This window comes from Sceloporus occidentalis, unplaced genomic scaffold (assembly GCF_023333645.1).
Source record: "Sceloporus occidentalis isolate IW3139 unplaced genomic scaffold, rSceOcc1.0.p SCAF_35, whole genome shotgun sequence".
Classification (NCBI taxonomy): Eukaryota; Metazoa; Chordata; class Lepidosauria; order Squamata; family Phrynosomatidae; genus Sceloporus; species Sceloporus occidentalis.
Genome location: NW_028317015.1, coordinates 4,014,610 through 4,028,322, shown reverse-complemented (window position 1 = coordinate 4,028,322; position 13,713 = coordinate 4,014,610). Strand labels below are relative to the sequence as shown.

General features: G+C 37.3%; 1 pseudogene; it reads right to left on the bottom strand.

Moving 5' to 3' along the window:
• Positions 1 to 604: 604 nt before the first annotated feature.
• On the bottom strand, positions 605 to 11,074 carry LOC149297987 (carotenoid-cleaving dioxygenase, mitochondrial-like; annotated as a pseudogene).
• Between the last annotated feature and the right edge of the window lie 2,639 nt (positions 11,075 to 13,713).

Genomic DNA, 13,713 nt, shown 5'->3' with positions numbered 1-13,713 from the left:
AATATGGTATGTAAATTACAAAATGTGATTGTTAGTTGCAAAAAGTACATTAAAACAGCATATATTTAAACAAACCCATCTTATTTTAGCTCTAAATCAGTAGTATTGCTTCTTGTATGTTACTTAATATGTATTAAAAAGGCTGTGTTACATTGAAACTCACTTAGGTTTAGAAACCTTTTGGAATATATAATCTAATATATAAATGAAACTACATAAACCCTTGAGTACACAGCCTGAATATAACACCAGCAAGGAGATCCAGATTATACTATTTGCTTTCCTTCACTAATCATTTCCACCAAAGAAGAAGGAGACAGGTACACCAGTATAACTCGTATTCCAATTGGTATTTATTTCAAAGAAGTGAATTCATGTTCAATCAGCGTGGGAAAACAGGCAAACAAGAAAGGTGCAAGCTTAACGTGTTTCGCTCCTTGCTGGGTGCTTACTCATGTGCATCATAATGTAATGGTATATGTATTAAAAAGGCTGCATTACGTAGAAACTCACTTAGGCTAAGACACTTTTTGAAGTATATGGACTGACATGTAAATGAAAGTTAAAAAAAAACATTGAGTACGTATTGTGTCACATAATGATTTCAGTGTTTCCGAGGTACAAAAATTCCATGCAGTACATAAGGCACGTGTACAGGAACCTCTGCTCTTCCAATTTCTGTGAAGTTTTTGGCATCTAAAACGAGCAGGAATGTTTGTTTGTCCTAAAAAATGAAACAGAATATAAAGCATTTGGTTAGTTTCCAATTTCACTATGTATTTTGTCCGTTTGTAGGAATGTCTGATAACGAGGAGGGTCCCGTACGAAACAACTGAAAACGAACCTCAAAACCTCTGAAATTCATTGTTCATTCATTTGCCAAGTTTTGGCGCCATTACTACACGTTTCCGCCATCTTTGGTGAGGTAAAGTAGAAAGGGGCCTTCCCCAAGCTGCTCCCACGAGGTTGAAAGCATAGCCTTGTCCAAAATGTCTTGGTATGTCCCCTTCAGCATACCAAGACATTTTGGACAATGCTTAATGCGATGTCATAAAGGTTCCTGTAATGGTCAGATGTCTCAATACTTTTGTCCATATAGTGTATAAATGACTGATAGGTAGAAGTAGCTAAAAAAACCTGGTGGGGTGGTCTTATTGATAGGTACGGCTGCAATTAATAGGTTCAACAATGAGGGGGATTTTTTCTTTACTTTTTTTAGTCTAGCCAATCAGCAGTTACAAGGGGAAAGGACAAACATTAGATATATATAAGGCTGAGATTGATGTGTATCTACTATACTGTAAGTGTTTATTTAATAGTTTAGTGCAGAAAATTTACTGGGGTGTAGTAGATCAGAGAAACTGTAATGTAACTGCAGATTGTTTCATTATGATGAATAGAACCTGCAGCAGACATTTTTGTAAATTTATTTTAGGGGTGTTTTTTCAATTTAAAAGTTAGGCAAAACCTCTAGTTTGTGGAAAACATAATTTGATTGTTTGTTCACAGTGTCTTTTATTTCTTGAAACACTGTTCCTGAGAAGAGTTTATTAAAATTAAAACAGTTGCATATTAACGCTACCAACAAAACCTTTTGTTTGTGGTCAACACAAGACAATAAATTCATTGATAAATATTGGTGATAAAATTAGGCATTGGACTGTGTGAAATTCCTGAGCAGGTTTATACATTTTTTTTATTATTACTGGCGAGTACAAAAAATTTGGAAATATCTGTTAGTTAGAGTGATTCCAGGGCTCACTGAAGGGTCATGTGTTGGTGACTTGGTGGGATCCAGGGCGAAGATGGCTTGTAAGCTGTTCTATGGTGAAGCATTTAATAAATCCACTACCAGTGCCACCACAACCGCCAGTACAAACCACAATGCAGCCTTGCTTCAGGGGGCACTGGCAGCATTGGTGCCAACAGCAAACCCACAACAGCCTCAGGGCAAAGGGGCGGTGAGGCCTCAGCCTTCTCGAGGATGATTCCCAGTGACAGGTAGGGAACAGACATCCACTGTACCAGCCTAGAACACTCTGGGGCTTTCCAGTCAAGGGCATGTCAAAGCAGCAGTCAAAAAAACTGGCACGACTGCCTGGTCAGCTTACCGCTGTCAGAGGTGCTTCCTTCTCCATGATTGAGGGGAGCAGTTCAGGCAGCTGCTGGAGGCCCTCACTCCCCACTACCATCTCCCCTGTCATACCATCTTCAGCAGGAATGTAGTGCTCTACTTTACCAGTCTTGTGTCTCATTGTTGAAAGACTAGCTGTCCAAGGCAGCTGGACAAACCATCCACCTCACCCCTCGACTTATGTAGAGCAACTACTGCACAGCATGCCTTTTCTTTCACAGCACAATGCTGGCTGCCCAAATATTTGGAGGACAGTTAAATTGTAGCTGGTGTAGGTACAAGAATGAGCAGCACACATCGTGGGAAGGCACAGCAGCACAAACGGGAGCTGTGGGGCAGCAAACATAATGTGCGTAGAGCATATACTACACCTGGTGGTAAGGGAAGCTACTCCAACTGACAGGCAGTATAGGCTGTTGAATCTGGTTGAGGGAGCAGAACACTGTCTACCCTACACCGCCTACGTCAGGACGTAGTTGCCTGCTGGAACTCCACAATGGACATGATGGAGTTCTCTGAGCAGAACATGGCATTCCAGAAGCCGTTCAGAAATTTGAAAAGTCAGTTCTCATTTTTTGGAAATTCAGTCCTGCACCAAGGGTCTGTTTGCCAGTGCCTCTACAGGCCACATGCCTTACTACTGCTGTTGATCCTCAATGTCCTTCCTTACTCTCAAGGGGTCATTTTTTTTTACATTTTTTAATATAATATATATATATATATAATATAATTCAGTCCTGCACTAAGTAGCTAGATGTTTCTGTCCTGCCTCTGATGCAGGGTTATCTTGGAGTTTAGCTATACAAGATGTACCCTAGTACAGTTAAGTCAAAGTTGAGTAAATTTTTTTGGTTTTTGCTACAACCATACATACGTGGGCCAATTTGACCAACAAGGAGAAGACATGCAAGAGGAAGTTACTTGAAGTACTAAAGCAACAAACTGACCTACCTGATGGGGAGTGACAACAACAGAGAGGATCACACCATCATCTTCTTTATTAGAGTCTGGGCAGGGTATGAACACAGGTTCTGAAGGATAGAAGCCATCTTCCTGCCAAACCTTGCATTAAAGAAGAAGACAGATAAATAAAGGAGACTTTTCAGGTTATGACAGATTTTCACAAGCTATAATGTTTAAAACAGTAGGTAAAAATAAATTGAAACCAGACGTTGATAATTTTCAGTATTGACTGCATTCTTTATCAACGAACCTAAATATTAACATAGTCTTTACTGCAACTTGCTTAACCGGCTCATACACCAGTCCAACTCGGCTCACAGCGTGCTTTTGCTGCCACAACCACTTCTTATGAATTGTTTTGTTAGCTCTTACAGTATACAACCAAAGATATGTCATCCTATTATTCATATTAATATTTATTAAACAATGAGTTGCGGGTGAGGTGTGATGAGATTAAAAAAATACATATCGCTGTGTTAACCATGCACTATAAAGATCCCACTCATCCATTGTTGCAGGAGGAAATTGTCTGGGTTAGCCCTTTATAATGTCAAATTAAGATGATTAGTTGAATGTTTAAATCATTGATAACTGCAATTTATTAAATAAACTCCACATTCACTTGTATTTTTGTTTTGAACAATACAAACACTAGGGGCCAAGGTGCCCACTTAATAAATATGCAGTTTGATCATAAGCAAATATATTAAGGATAATCTTTGAACATGTTACATTGAAGTAAAAGTCTGCCCCATTGATATTTTATATGGGAACACTTAATTATCTTGTCACAATTAATATATTTAATTAAGTGGAAAAGCACCTCCATAATGTTTTTACCATTAGTTTCTTGGTTTCAATATCCACTTTAATCAGAGAAGTTCCCACAAAATGCCTAAAACCACATCCATAGAAATAGCGGTACTTCTTCGTGTTGTATTTGTAATAGCTGATACTGGGGAATTCTAGGCCTCCTACATCATCCAGTGTGTTGTCATAGAGGTTTTCATGAGTGCACCATACCTAAATAAATAAATACGTACAATAAATTAAAAATAAATATGAATAAAATGAAATATATGTACCTGAAATATTACTGTGAATGTTTGACCCCCCCCTACTCATACTATGGATACAGACATGTGCACTTTGCTTACCTTTCCGTCCACCTTTTTGATAACTGTTGCTGTTGTATAACTCAGAGGATTTATATCTACATCCTGTGACATGTTGGGGTCAATATTTAGTGGAAAGACAAATCTCCACGGATAGGATTTTAGTAATTCATTGTAGACCTGCCAAATAAAATAAAATACAAGCTATCTTTCTGAACTGGACAAAAATGCACAAAGTATAAAACTAAGATACCTTCATATTGTTTCTCGTCTGGATGTTAAGTTTATGGAATTATCTTAAAATTATGATCAGGGGGAAACATTTAAGAAAATCATAATTCAAAGCCATACCAAGCTAAATGCCCACTTTCTGCCCATTCCACTCACCCCCCCCCCATATCTTCCTTTTTATAGCAAGCCATGCCATCCTTGACCAGGTCTCTTACCCAGGAAGTTTCCAGGTATGATCATCAGCTGTTTGCATTTAGAAAGTAATTTTTTAGGGGAATGTGTGTCCTAATATTTATTATTAAATATATAAATAGACTGTAAAATGCTACTATTCTAGGTTTATAACAAAAGTTATATCTAAAGGAACAAGGTAATACCATGATTATGCATACAGAATGGATGTTTTCCTAAAGTGTGAATACACTGCATATTACATACCTCGTCTAAAGCATGACCAGATTGGCGCAGGTTGCGGAGCTTGTATGGTGAGAAAGGTTCTCCGCTACTGTTACAGCAGATATCAAGCACAATGCACCCCTGATCCTCAAAGGCATTGATCTGATGGAAAGTTGCAAAAGGCTGTGCATGGAAAGTCACAGGATTTATCTGCACATGAACAATAAGACATCAGAATGCAGTTTGTAATGGTACACAGGCTCCAATAGAAGGTGATTGGGTGAAGGACATAGGAGACAAATTATAATATGCATGAATTGTTTTCATCACAATATATTTCTGTGCATTAATAGTAAGTTACAGATAGAACAAATTGAGTCCAACATTTTAGCGTTGATCAATTGTTTAACAAGTCATCAGCGCTTACTAAACAAAAGCATAGTCGAGATGATGGATTTATCAGAAATACAGATTGATGAGTTACCTCCCCTGTGTGTTTGTTAACCACATGGAATATGGTTTCATATCTTGGGTCCCAGATGAAAGAGTCAAGTATAGACGCTCCACTTATTTTGCTAGTGAGAATTTTCAGGATATTTAATTTTAATGGTTGTTCAATAAACACAATATAGTTTTCTGTCATTCCTGAGTAAGACAAAAAAGCAACATTACAAATCTGGATCCAGTCTCCAGATTAGCATCTGTTCTATCACATAAAATTAGATCTGTTGTGTTCCCAAATTTAATATTTTACATACAGATTAAAATAGCTAATATATATATATATAATTCACTAGACTTGGGCGCCGGCGAAAACAAATCTTATTCAACGTTTCGGGCGAATATTTGCGTACATTCTTTGTATTCGTTTTCCTCTTCATTTTCATCTTAAGTCTTCCCTAGTATAGCAGGGCTTAATACAAGAATCCACAAAGGAGAAAAAGCTAATAGTGAGAGAAAAATAGTAAGGGCAGTGTATGTGTATTTCTGTGTGTGTAAGGGCAGCGTATGTGTATATCTGTGTGTGTAAGGGCAGTGTACGTGTAAATGTGTGAGTTAGGGCAGTGTATGTGTATATCTGTGTGTGTAAGGGCAGTGTATGTGTATTTATGTGAGTGTAAGGGCAGTGTATGTGTATATCTGTGTGTGTAAGGGCAGTGTATGTGTATATGTGTGTTTATGGACAGGTGTGTATAAAGGGTGTGTGTAGGGGCCCTGAGAGGGAGGCTAACATTAGCCTTTTTTAATTTCTAAAAAAATCTCTGCTGCTGTGGACTGCTCTTCCAATGATGCTCAGCCAGCATTATGGTGGACACCTGGATGGCTGAGAATCATGGGAATTTTAGTTCACAGCTAGCATCTGCAGCTTTACTGTTGCTGCACTTCCAATGATGCTCAGCCAGCATCATGTAAGTAGTATGTCTGGCTGAGCCTCATGGGAATTCAATGTGTTGGTTATTTTTAATATGCATGACTGTGCTGACAAAAATTAAGCGTGTTTTAAGTGGTGATGCAAGCGTGACAATGTAAAGTGCAATCGCTTATATCTGAGAGTTCCACGAGATTTAACAAAATCCCTCTTTCACATTTTGAAATGTTGGGAGGTATGACATTGCTAATTGATTATTATGGGAATAGTAGCTAGAATATATTCCCCCAACAGAAAATAATTCCGCCCCGCCCCATTATCTACCCTTCCTCTGCCCCCCCCATGATCTACCCTTCCTCTCCCTCCCTATCATCTACCGTTCCTCTCCCTCCCTATTATCTACCCTTACTCTCCCTCCCTCCCTATTATCTACCCTATCCCCCCCCTTTTGTACTTACCTTTCAGCAGTCCTGCAGCGAGTCTCCCTGCTCGGTCTCGGTGCCGGCTTGTAATGCTGAGCGCCGGAAATGACGTCATCTTCCGGCGCTCAGCATTACAAGCCGTCACCGAGACAGAGCTAGGTAAGCTTGGTAAGCAAAAACCACTTGGCGCCCTCTCTCTCTTCCGCTTTAAAAAAAAAAAGAAGGGCTTGGGGCAGCAAAGTGCCGCCCCTTCAAAAGTGCCGCTTGGAGCCATTGCCCCACTCTGCTCCATGGTAGGGCCGGCCCTGACTGTGAGTTGTTGGAAGTGCTGTGACTTGCGAGTTTCTGACTGCTGTAAGTTATGTCTGTGAGTGAGGTAAGTTGTGTTCTTGTGAGTGCCTTGCAGTGTTGCCATTTGAGTGCATGCCTATTGTGTATATTTGTGATCGCTGTGTGTGTTCTTGCTTGTGAGTGTATCTATTAACACTGTGGGTTTTGTAACCAAACAATATGTGTTAACAGTCTGTCTATAAATGCCGTGAGATCTGTGAGTGCCTGTGAGACTAATGTATTTATTCCTCAAATAACTAAACACAGTTGTGAATTGTGAACCACTACATTTACATATTTCCATAGGCATTTAAATATGTCCCCAATTGGTGTCTGTAGATTCAAACTGACCCTGTGCCCATTTGAGTTTGATACTCTTGATTTAAATGCTTGGCTTTTTTCCCCCCCGAGCATTTTAACATCCACTTGTTTTTGATCATGGTTTATCTCCTGGGTCTATACATTTCTTAACCTGTGTTCTTTGGTTGCCAAAGAAGCATTTCTCAGTAGACTTTCAGAAATACAGTTCTATACGGCACGTACCAAAGCTGTGATAATAAGAAGGTTTCATATTATCCTTTGCAGGTATGGAACAGACCACCGAAGCTCCATGTAGAGTGTCATCAGCCTCAGATTCCTGTGCTGGAACTTTAATAATATTGTAACATGTCCCTAAGAACAGTGACATTAGTATGAAATTAAGTCAAACATAAGGACAACTAGAAGGTGTACTGTATTTTACTATGGAACCAACACATGGTATAAAAGGATGATTATGTTCACTGAAATTGATTAATTCTTTAAAAAAATTTTATCGATTCTGTAAAATAAAAAAACTGTAGTCAATAGCAACATATAGTAAATCTAAATCACATATATGAATTAACTGCTCAGTCAAAAAGATTATTTGCATTATATCCCATAAGAACCCATTATAGTGAAATAATTGGCTAATTAGCCAGCTCCAGCAATGTCATTGATTTCAAGGGGAGAGCTTTCCTGAGGAGTAATTCAGCTGCCTCATTTTCACAATTTTGTTTTATATATTATGCATATATGTTATGTTATTTTATAATTATTAGTAATTTCTGTTCATTCCAATGTTATGTACCATATATTCAAAGGGTTACAATGTGGGGCTGTAGCCAAGGCCTCCTGTCCCCTCATAAATAATGTGCCAGTATATACCTTAAGAAGTGTGAGAAAAAAAGTTCTTACCCATTTTCCCATAAGAATTTCCCATGTTGTACGCAGTTCCATCTGGCTCATAATGAGGATGGGCTGTTGCACTATTTACAGCAATATAATTGCCCCAGTCAACCTTAAACAACAAAACATACAACTTTATTCTAAAGACGGAACAGAGATGCTAATTTCACACATATTGTATTCTACAAGAGTGTTATGGCCCTCTTTCAACCTATGATGTTCTCTGCTACGACATGCCTTGGACACCAAAAGCCTTCGATTCAAGCTGGCAGACTTATGTCATTTGTTTACTACCCCTGTCAGCATTGATCTGGTGTGACCCTGGGTGTCTGCTATTATATTGAATGGTATGTTGTGAGTTTTAAGGAGATGTGATGATTTTACTATAGAACACGACCAAAATAAGAAACCTGGTAAGAGTCTAATAATTTTTGTCCCCATGTAGTAAAAAAAAAACCCTATTCTTTCAGCAGTACATTACTTACTTCTGTGGCACATAGGAGGTTACCTTTGGTGTCTAGCAAACTGCTGCCAAGGAGCAAATATTAAGAAATAAAGATCCTTTTACATATTATTTGTGGGAACATGTTCAAGTTATCCGAAAACAACGGATAACCTGACATGACATTGTCAAAGGTGTTAATATCATTAGTTATGTAAAGAGTTGGTGAATTAAATTACAATATCCATCACATCCCCCTTCTGTCTAATCAAGCATTTCATTTTCTTGCTCAGACAATGCAGTCAGTGTAGCGTGAACTTTCTGGTGCTTGTTATCCGGAAGATTTTTGGTGCACGGGGCGGAAATTGAATTCTGGGCTACTATAATTTAAAAAAGACAATTACTTTTTCCCCAGTTTCTAATGAATATGCATTGGTCATGCACTTGCTTTAAGGCAAATTTGTCTTGGGACTCTATGTTACTTGGACATATTTGGATGAGCTTCCCCCAGGCAGAGACATATTATCTGTCCCTGTTCTTATTGCTAAGTGTTTTTTGAATGAAACTACAATTAAAATCTCAATTTTCTCAAAGAATACCACTAGACACAACCATATAAGGTAAACAAGTAAACATGGGACTGAATTTACATCCAAGGTGACTGTTTTTAAATTTTTTACCCTTCGTGACAATGGCTGTTTTACAATTTCTGTGGTGTTTGTGCTGTCATTTTCTTCTTTCTTTCTTCATTCTCATTTACTGTGCCCACACAAATTATATTTTTTTTTTCCCAGGACAAAAATGGCTTTTTTTTTAGATGCCAGTATTTAATATCTAATTTACTACAAAACAAAACAATCAAATATGGTAAACTATTTAAAAAAAGCGTTCTTCTGACTTTTATTTGAAACATCTTTACTTATCTGCAAAAGCTAATGACAAAAACCGCTAAATAGATTCTAATAAAGTTATTACACATTATATTTTAGGTATGAATTTACAGCTCCTGGTACCTCTTACTGTCAATTAACACCACAATAGAATCCCTTTTTGCTCCTCAAGCTCTTTGCTTTCTCTTCCATATACCCTAGTGACAAGGGCATATTATTGCATGGGATGATTATGCCCCAGGCAGCTACCCCTTTAGCCCTATCTTCAAGAAAATCCAAAAAATCCACTTGAAAACTTATGTAGGCCATCCCCTGAAATCTGGAGGGATGTGAACAACTATGGTTGGAACATGAACAAGCATAAGCAGACCATGTTCAAAAAAAAAACTTGAACTGTAGTCAAGAATCTAACATTTATCTGAAAATTGCATTTCAGTACATCTGATTTTAATTATGCTATCTTTATAAATAATGTCCTCGTGTACACTAACTTAATCAGGATCTGTGTACAGGCTATGACATGATCACCTTTTTTCTTGTTTCTAAAGTCTCTGGATCAACTTTATGTATCACATTAGTCTCTGTACTGACATAATAATCACTGTTATATTTCAGAAAGTTGATGTTTCCATTATCAGTCGGTTCTGAAAAAAATATGCAAAAATAAAGAGAAGTGAGGATTGTCAGCAACACAAACACATTGTGTGCTAAAAAGCAGCTATAGCATGACTTACCTGGCAATTCAAATGTAGACAAGAAGCGTTGAAACATGCTTTTACAGGGGTCTGGCATGGCAGACGTCCCAAACTCAGAGACCACAATACGGTTATGACTTTTATTTATTGTGTATGAATTACTTTCAAGAAACCTACTCATGTAAGTCACACATCCATTCTCGATTGTGAACTTATGCATCAAGGCCATGCCATCAAACCAGTGGTTGTAACTTGTAAAAGATAAGAAGCATAAGACATTTTAGTTCACTGGGGAGAAAAAAGGATTAGGGCAATCTAAACCTGCCCCAAAGATTCTGATATGTTTGAACCTGAATCCCAGGCCTCTGGTGCAATCCTGTTTTCTTAAATATAAATATTTGCTTTGCGTTACTTTAATGTTATGAGTATAAATAACTTGGCAAATTGTAGATGCTTAACTAGGGGTTGCCTTAGTCAGTTAGAAGGAAGCCTCTGGTTTGTGATCAGATGTATGGGAGAATAGAAGGGGTAGGAGAGAATTAATATATAGCATACTGTACATTGGAAGGCAGTATGAATTGTTCATGATTTGTATAGATTCTCCATACAGAGTATGTGTAGATTTTTGCTGCAGCCAGTATGGGCTCAAGGCCCACATTTTTATAAGGCTTGCAACACCTCTTTTGGCTAATAGACATTTTAAGCCTTGGCACAGGTTGTTATGTTTGCACTTAATCTGCACTGTGGTGCCACAGATAATGCTTTGCCCCTGCAACTGTGATACATATCTTATAGAAATATGTTTGGGAATAAGAATTTAGAAAAATTATTTATTTTTTCCCACCTCTCATTTCCAAATTCAAATTTGCCAGGCCCATTTCTGAGCAGATTACCCTTGATCCACACAGGGATTGTTCCTGTTATTTGAGTTGGAGTCGGTTGTGGTGTTTCTTGTACAGTTTGAAAAAGTGGTGCAATGCATTCTAAACCAGTCCTGGTGGGAGAATACAGATGTCTTTTCTCCTTGCTAAAAAAGTTCTTTAGAACTGAGGAAAATGGAGACATGATAACGTTAGAGATACTGAGACAGGCCACCAATTAGTAAAGGGACAAATCAATACATTAGTTTTGCGGTCTCCAGAGCCAGTTTCTTACTTTAATCAGGATATTTAATCAGGTGCAGTTGTTGGTCTACAAGGAAAATGCATCTATATAATTTATTGAGTTTGATATGATATAAGAGCAGTCAATATAATGTTCGAACACAGATGGACATATCCCAGTCCATACGTGTACAAGCTATGTAATGCATATGTGTATTGATATTCATCTCTGCCCATGTTAATGCATACTGTTATCTGCTGAACCATAAAATATGTGAGTAGATTGAGTAGATTAAGAGCATGTTCACAAAAACACCATAAGGCATATTGTTAATATGCATGAATGAACACTGCAAATTGATATGAACTATCACAATACATGCAGTAAGGTGCTGAGAGAGTCTGTCATTTCAATAAAAAATGATCTGCAAATACCTACATTCACTGAGGAGGCACTTGTGCAGATTACTGTAATATAAATTGTGAATTTTAATCTTCCAGAACATAACAGATTAATTTTAGCAGTATATATATAAAAAGAAAGTAGTCTAAAAAATCCTTTTAAACACTGCCAAATTGTGAATAAAGAATGACTGGTATTCAGCAAATGAGCCCCAATGCAGGGGGAATAATCTGTTAGCAGACACCAAATTAGAAGCCAACCCCAAACAGGAGTCACATGGCATTCAACATGCTGTAGTAGGCTGTGTAGAAATTACTTTTTTATATATATAATAGATTTTTTTTAGTTTTTTAGAAAAAATGAATGGGGTACAGAAAGGAAAAAAGCAGGGGGGGGCAAAAATAATTTCAAGTGTTTATACATTCAAATGTGGCTATAACATATCAGTTATGGTACATAAGTGTAGAAAATACTTTTTGCCCTGTCCTTCACTAAATGAAGTCCAACACGCTATGGAGGGTTTAGCATACCAATTAGGTTACATTTTGCATCTCATTTAGGATGTTGCTCTTATGTTATTGCTCATGGATGACAGCGTAACCATTTGTGTAGGTGACAGAGGCTACATCCAAAACTTAAGTTAAAAAAAAATCATATTTTATTTACATGTGAATATGTTTCTGTAGCTTTTGTCTAGTGACATTTATATGCGGGAGATTGTGCTTCCCAATGACCACATTTGTGTTCTGAAACAATGTAAAATTGTGTTATTTAAAAAAAAAATACTCACCTTAAGATTCTAATCACACTGTAGATAAAACAACGTTCTATCTTTGTACAGAACGGAAAAGAAGTGTTTTCCTACAATGGGTATATGCTTACAACAAGAATATAAAAGGGGAAAGTTAAAATGCAGAGACAACGTTATTGATGTGCAAGGTGGAAAGTTTTGACCATCAGTACACATGTTAAAAGTCAATAAATAAGCTGTGAAAATGGAGCCTGTCTAGAAAAAAAATATAAAATGATTTTCATTCAGATTAGGCTTACACAGCAAATGCTAATATCTGAATACTGTACTATGTCACACAACTGCTACTAATACAAACGAGTGTGATACACAATCCCAGCATCGACACCGCATTACTTAAAAGTATCCACCAACAAAATTAAAATCTTATACCAAATCAAATTTGCAGGACTTTATATGCCATCCTTTGCCCTTATTGTATCTGTAACTCCAAGGGTATACTGTATATAAGCAGCTCTGTTTCTAATATTCCATGCCTTCTGTGTGTAAAAATACTTAACAATGAATGGGAATTTTTGTGTTCCTATCAGATTTTTGCAGTAAGAAACAATGGAACGTCTAGATGATTTTAAATGGTTCTTATCTAACATAAGCTTATATGTTGTTATTGTCATCAAAAAGCAGCCAATGTTACCCTCAGTACAGCAACAAATCGATTTCTGCATCTTACCTGGAATATTTTGAATAACGGATAATATGAAATCCATAACTTGATTCTGTTATCTTCCCGACAAGTATATAAACATTGGAGAAAATGCTTTACTTGCAGTTGACCGTATGCTTAGTTGATCCTTAGGCATCAGCAGAATCCTCCCAGACTGGCTTATTGAGGCTGACAAGCTGTATGTCGTGAAAAGCTCCCTGAGCCGGAATATGCTTCACAATAAAAGCCTTATGGAGCATCAGCAGTAAATAAAGGTCCTTTCTTATTTCATTGGTGGAACATAATTCATATTCTCCAATCAGAGGATAAAATCTAATCTATGATTTTGCTGTAAGGAACATAACAGGCTACAGGCAATATTTAGTCATTATTTCATAACATAATCATGGATGATCTTGGGTATGACCTTAATTATTTCACCCACTATTTACTGATATAAACATTTGAAAACAAAGGTAAATGTGTGATGCACTTATAGCCAAACTGGTATCAGTTGAATTAAATGTATTATTGGATTTTATTTTACATTTTTTATA